Below are 6869 nucleotides of genomic sequence, written 5' to 3' on the forward strand. Positions count from 1 at the left end.
AAATTTTTGTGCACCGGGCCTCTAGTATTATATAATGCTTAAATACATTTTCCATGGGAATGTTTTTGTATATTTTTTTCTGTTAGACATATGGCCATGCTGTTTTGTTATAACCTACCAAAACTTCCAGAGAAATGTACTAATAATTAAAACTCAGGCAGGCAAATACACACACAACACACACAGAGAAAAAATGCAGTTTATGTTTCCCTACCATTCTACACCATTCCCTGTTCTTTCTACAGGCTATTTTGAGCAATTATTTTTTATCATTTTATTTTTAGTTAAATTTACTGGTTAATAAGATTACTTAGGTTTCAGAGCAATTATCTTTTAAATATTGCATCTTCTCTGCTATGATTCTATTAGGCTAATTTAGGAATTGCATTTATACTGTAGTATATAATACTTTGAAGCTACTGTCCTCTTTGTTTCATTTTCTTTAAAAAACACAATAAATATAATCAAACTGATTTGATAATGAAGAAAAATGTACAAACAGTAAATCTACTTTATTGAAAATTTATTTCAAAGCCACATAGGTGACAACTAATTAATACACATTTAAGGAGCTATTTGAAATTCTTGCCACCTTAATATAATAAGAATATTATAAAAATTAAGAAAGCCCAGAAAATAGCAATCTCCTTGAAAATATAATCTATTCAAAATGCTGAGAGAAATGTGTTTATAATCCCAGTAATAGCAAATTATGTGAATATCTCAGTGGATGTGGCAGAATAGTAAAAATAATTATCAATAAAAGCCTGTGAATATAACTTGAAAAGAATACACAGGGTATTATAAAAATTTAAATGTACAACATGACAATTGTCTCAAACTTTAGTGTGGCCAGAGATTTTTGAGGATGCTACTTTAAAATGCAGCAAAGGAAATGCATTTGTAGGAGGTTCTTATTTCTATGCTCTAGGACAGGGTCTAAGAAACCTGACTATGAAAGTATGTATCTCTAGAACATTATGACCCATCTTTGTTAAATACTGACCTAAGATATTTGAAGAAAATCTTTTTATACTTAACACTCCAATACAAACAAAACTAATGTAACAGTTCCAAATCTTCACTGGTAAAAAATAAAAATCTGTTTATTATTATATTACTAGAGGCCCGATGCACGGAATTCATGCATGAGTAGGCCTTCCTTCTCCCGGCTGCTGACACCTGCTTCCTCTGACACCCGAGACCTGAGCTTCCCTCTCAGCCCAGGCTTCGTCCGGAAGGTCGTCTGGATGGATGTCCAGTCTAATTAGCATATTATGCTTTTATTATTATAGATTGACCATGAATACATATAATTTAAATGTTATTTATGTTAATATAAATAAATATAGGTATTGACAGATTATTAAATTATCTTTATTGTGGAAAAGGAAACAAAATAGTTAAGTTTTAAATTCTTGAAAACTGGAGTAGGGGAGAGAAGATGCTCAGACTTACACATGAATTATAAATTGCCAATTAGAGAAATAAAAGTTCAGTTGATAGAGGATAATAGAAGCCTTGTGAGAGATTAAATGAACTGCAAAAATTGCAAAGCACACACAGAGAAAGACACTCATTTTTAGGGAACTATGAACTAATCAGTTGGTGGCACAACAGATGAACTGAAGATAAAATCCTCAGTAACACAATCACCACACCTGGGTACTGCAAACTTCAGCTAGAGGATTTCTGCTTAATAATGCATTTCAGACTTCCTTTGGCTTTTATCATAAAGTTATTGAAAATGTGCTAGTGGTGGTAGTGATTGTGGGTGTGTGATGGTATTTTGATACATCATCTATTTGACCAAGGTGTCTGAAGAAAAGCACAATCTTCTATTTAGAATGATATTCTTTTGAACAAGATCCCATCCTCATCCCTAGTCTTTTCCTACCACATAGCTGCTATATAAGCATTTACATTTTTCTTTACATTTTAACAATTTATCCAAAATTTGGAATGAAGAGTATACCAGTAATACTGATCAACCCAACATAGTTTTATTTAATTGTGGTCCTCACCATACTTGCTACTGATTGTTGAACTATGAGAGTGTAGAGACTGTAAGCTCCTTGTGTTCCTCTGATGTTTTTCACCTCTCACAGGACTCAGAAGTGAGAGCTGTTCACAATTTCAACTGCATGGTTTTATGAAACTTTTAATATGGCTTTTTTATACAAGCTTATTCATAGTTTCCAACTTGATATAAATAACCAACAAGGATCAATTTGCTTTATCTCATCATATTACGTATTTCTGTTCACACTTTTGTGTGTTTCAGCTTTAACCTATTCCTTTGAATAATTTTATATTACATTTTAAAGTTGTTTTCATGTTTTTATTATTATAGAAATTGATACAATAAAGAGTTTGTATATCAGAAATCTTGATTTCTTGTATCAAAAATGTGAACAAATTCACCTTCACCAAATTTTGATGATAAGCCTCCTAGATTGTACATATTTATGCTTTAATCCAGTGGTTCCCAAACTTATTTGGCCTACCGCCCCCTTTCCAGAAAAAAAATATTACTCGGTCCCTGGAAATTAATTTTTTTTAAAATTTTAATAGCAGTTACTCATCGCCCCCAAATGCACCTGTGGCCATCACCGCCCCCCTGGATCGCTGCAGCGCACACTGGGGGGCGGTAGCACCCACTTTGGGAATCACTGCTTTAATCAATATATGAAAATTCACATTGCTACAGGCTTACTGCTGGGACTGACCAGCAGACCCTGAGTGGCAGATGAATGGATTACTCTGACACACATTTCTGTGAAAGAGAGGGCTAAGGGACTGCCTGGCTAAAGGAACTGAACGGTCCTGTTTGCCTGCCTCCTTAGGCTTCTATTGTAGCAACAGCTTGAACTAAAATTAATCTCTAGATACTATTAGCAGGGTAAGTATCCTTGAGAAAGCACATGCTTCTACAAGGCTGGGTCTAAAGACTAAACATAGAAATTCCAGAAAAACACCCAGGGGCTCAGACTTGTTTGGAAAAGTCAAGGCAGGGGCTGCCACCTTGACAAGGTCCCCCTAGAGGCCCCTGACTTTTCGGAGAATCCTCCTTACAGACTTTCCAACCAATCCCCATGCTTCCCCACAGCTTGCAAAAACTTTCTTATGGCTGACTTTTACATTTTTGTGTATCTGATATGGAATGATATTTCATTTTTAAGGTTGACATTTTACTGATTACTAATCAATTTGAAAATTTGTTTATAGGTTTATTAGAAATTCAGGTTTCCATGTATATAGACCTTATTTTTATAATTCTTCTCTTTTTTGTTAGTTTTTATTTTTAAAATCAACTTGAGGATTTATGTATAAACTAGAGGCCCGGTGCATGAATTCATGCATGGGTGGGGTCGGCCAGCCTGCTTCAATTGGGGCCGATCCCGGGTGGGGCTGGCCAAGGGGAGGGGCTGCTGGTGGTTGGCTGGCCTCCCTGCCCCCTGGTCGAACTCCCAGTCGAGGGGACAATTTGCATATTAACCTTTTATTATATAGGATTACTAGAGGCCCGGTGCATGAAATTCATGCTTGGTAGGGTGCCTAGGTCTGGCTGGCAATGAGGGCCAATCGAGGCCTTCTTTCCCCTGGCTGCTGGCTGCCAGCTGGGGCCTTCCTATGTTCTGCACCACCCCCTGTTGGTCAGCATACATCATAGCGAGAGGTCGAACTCCAGTCCCTCGAACTCCCGAGGGACAATTTGCATATTAGTCTTTTATTATATAGGATGATTATATGTGTTAAAAATGTATTTTGTTCTTGTCCTGGTCAGTTTTCTGTGATTAAATTGTCAATGTCAGTAGTATTCTGATTGGTCAACCAGAGACCTTACCACCCCATTACTGACAGCTGCAACAAGAATGCATATAGTAAAAAATTTTAAATATATAAAAATACTTACAAAATGAAAATACATAAGAAAGATATAAATGCAACAGCCTTACCATGCAAATTCCATGAATTTTAAAAATGTATTTAACATCCAAGAATATTGAATATGCAATTTCAGGATTTTTAAATTTATGCTGACATAAGCACCCAAATTTAATCACCTGATAAATATTTACTGAGCCCCGGACTCAATGTCAGTCATTAGAAATGCAGTCATGCATGAAGCTCACCCAGTTCCTGTCCTCATGAAGCTAGGAGTCTAAGATAACCTAATAGAATAATCTCAGAAGTAGGTAAATATAGACGAAAGGGGCTGTAAAAATCTACAGTTAACTGAGATCTAGTTTTATATCCACCATGTTCTGAAGGCAACCGTTAAATTTAAACATTACTCAAATACAAAGAAATAAATTATAGAAAGGTGACACAACATTCCCTCTTTAAATCATATAGATCTTTGTAGGAAATCATCAGTTGTATATTGATTCTGCATAAAATGTACTTTTGTAGCTTTAATTTTGTGCTTTAGCTTAGCTCTTGTCTTCCTACATCTATCTTTAAAAAAAGCAAACCCAGGTTGTTGCAAATCTCTGAATGAGTGAATCATGGGGCACTCTTAAATCCAATAAGTACCTATTAGTAAAAATAAACACCTGTTGCTATAAACCATTGAGATTTGGGGGTTTTTATGAAGCATTATAATGCAGAAACCTAAAAAAAACTATGTCAGCTATATCATCAATGTCAGATAATTCTGAAAGATGAAAATTCTAAAATAAGCAATGTGAACCCCTGTCTGGTGTGCCTCAATAGGTTCAGCATTATCCTGTGCACCAAGAGGTTACTGGTTTGATTCCCAGTCAGGGCACATGCCCAGGTATCTGGCTAGATCCTCGATAGGGGAGATGCAGGAGGCAGCCTATCCATGTTTCTCTCTCACACTTATGTTTCTCTCTCCCCTCTTCTCCCTTCTTCTCTCTAAAATCTATATAATAAAACCTAAGCGACCATTATGGTAGAACAACCAGTCGCTATGATGTGTACTCCCACAGGGGAACTGCCGCTCAGCAAGTAGCCGGGCTTACAACTGGCAAGTGCAGCAGTGGTGGTGGGAGCCTCTCCTGCCTCCGCAGCAGCGCTAAGGAGCAGTGAGTGAGCCAAGTGGTAAGGAGCAGCAAGCAGGCGGATGGTAAGGAGCGAGGGGTCCCAGACTGTGAGAGGGATGTCCAACTGCTGGCCTGACACCGGGAGCAGGCCTAAGCCAGCAGTCAGACATCCCTCGAGTAGTCCCAGACTGCGAGAGAGCACAGGTTGGGCTGAGGGACCCTCCGCCCCCAGTGCATGAATTTTGTACACCAGGCCTCCAGTCAATTATCTACACTAATAAATGACAAACATGCAAATTGATCACACCTTCACTATGCCTTAAGCCATGCCCACCAGCCAATCAGAGCGACTATATGCAAATTAACCCAACTAAGATGGTGGCCGGCAGCCACAGAGCTGGAGTGAGCAGGAGGCTTGATTGCCCCAGTGATGGAGGAAGCCAAGCTTCCCGCCTGCCACGGCTGGCTCTGAGCTCCACTCAAGGCAACAAAGTTTCAATTATAGAAGGTAAATAAATCCCAGAATAAAAATAAAAGAAAAAAAGGAGAGGCTGGGAGCTTCCATCTCCAGGGGGCTTGGCCAGCCTGAAAACAGACCTCAGCCCCTCACCCAACCTGGCCAGGCACCCCAGTGGGGACCCTCACCCTGAATGGGGTGTGACCAGCTGCAAACAGCCATCATCCCCTCATCCAGGCTGGCCAGGCACCCCAGCGGGACCCCCACCCTGATCTGGGACACCCTTCAGGGCAAACCAGCTGGCCCCCACCCGTGCACCAGGCCTCTATCCTATATAATAAAAGGGTTATATGCAAATTGACCCTAACAGCAGAACGACTGGGAGTGACTGGTCACTATGACACACACTGACCACCAGGGGGCAGACGCTCAATGCAGGAGCTGTCCCCTGGTGGTCAGTGTGCTCCCACAGAGGTAGCTCTGCTCAGCCACAAGCCAGGCTGATGGCTGCCAGCACAGCGGTGGTGGTGGGAGCCTCTCCCGCCTCCTCAGCAGCGCTAAGGATGTCTGACTGCAGCTTAGGTCTGCTCCCTGCTGGTAAGTGGACATCCCCCAAAGGCTGCTGGGCTGCCAGAGGGATGTCTGACTGCCAGCTTGGGCCCGATTCCCCAGGGAGCGGGCCTAAGTCAGCAGGTAGACATTCTCCGAGGGGTCCCAGACTGCAAGAGGGCATAGGCCAGGCTGAAGGACCTCCCGAGTGCACAAATTTTTGTTCACCGGGCCTCTAGTAATAATAATAAAATTTGAAATAAGCACTGTAAGCAATTTTGAACATTTAAAGTGTGAAAGAGAAAAACCCAAAAATAAAATCCCAAGGTGTACCATACATATTATAAGAAAAAAAAATAGTTGTTATTTTATTCAATATTTGCCATATGCTAATTCAGTGTATTTCTATAGATCACTAAGTAAGATCTATTTTGATTAATGATTTCATTTTGTAAACTTTTTTATCCTATTCAATGTCATATGGAAGTTGTCATGGTTATAAGCAGCACACTATTGCTTTCTTTTTAAATCCATTATTACATCTTCTTTTAATTGGTTGCTCAACTTATTTATTACTTTAATTACTGATATATTTGTGTTAAAACATATTATCTTATTATATGTCTTATAATTTGTCTCCTTTCCTCCATTCTTACAGATTTGTTTTTTTTTTCTTTCTGATAACTTGTTAGCTATTCATTGTTTTACTTTCAGTTGAGTATTCATGTCAAAATTTATAAGATAATCTTTTGACTTATTAAAGGTAAAATAAAATTAGAATGTTTCCACATTGCAAGGATCTTAGAACTCTTTGAATGCTTTGTCTGCAATCCTTTTCCCATACCTTTGAC

At 39.1% G+C, this 6869-nt stretch overlaps 1 long non-coding RNA gene across 1 annotated transcript in view; it reads right to left on the minus strand.

Moving 5' to 3' along the window:
• LOC106727522 overlaps positions 1-5650 on the minus strand; it is a 20478-nt gene extending 14828 nt beyond the window's left edge. The window contains exon 1 of the long non-coding RNA XR_001363745.1: positions 5640-5650. This is a non-coding gene — a long non-coding RNA (uncharacterized LOC106727522). The remainder of the gene's footprint in view (positions 1-5639) is intronic.
• Positions 5651-6869: the final 1219 nt, after the last annotated feature.

The sequence above is a fragment of the Myotis brandtii genome, unplaced genomic scaffold, assembly GCF_000412655.1.
Source record: "Myotis brandtii unplaced genomic scaffold, ASM41265v1 scaffold440, whole genome shotgun sequence".
In the NCBI taxonomy this organism is placed as follows: domain Eukaryota; kingdom Metazoa; phylum Chordata; class Mammalia; order Chiroptera; family Vespertilionidae; genus Myotis; species Myotis brandtii.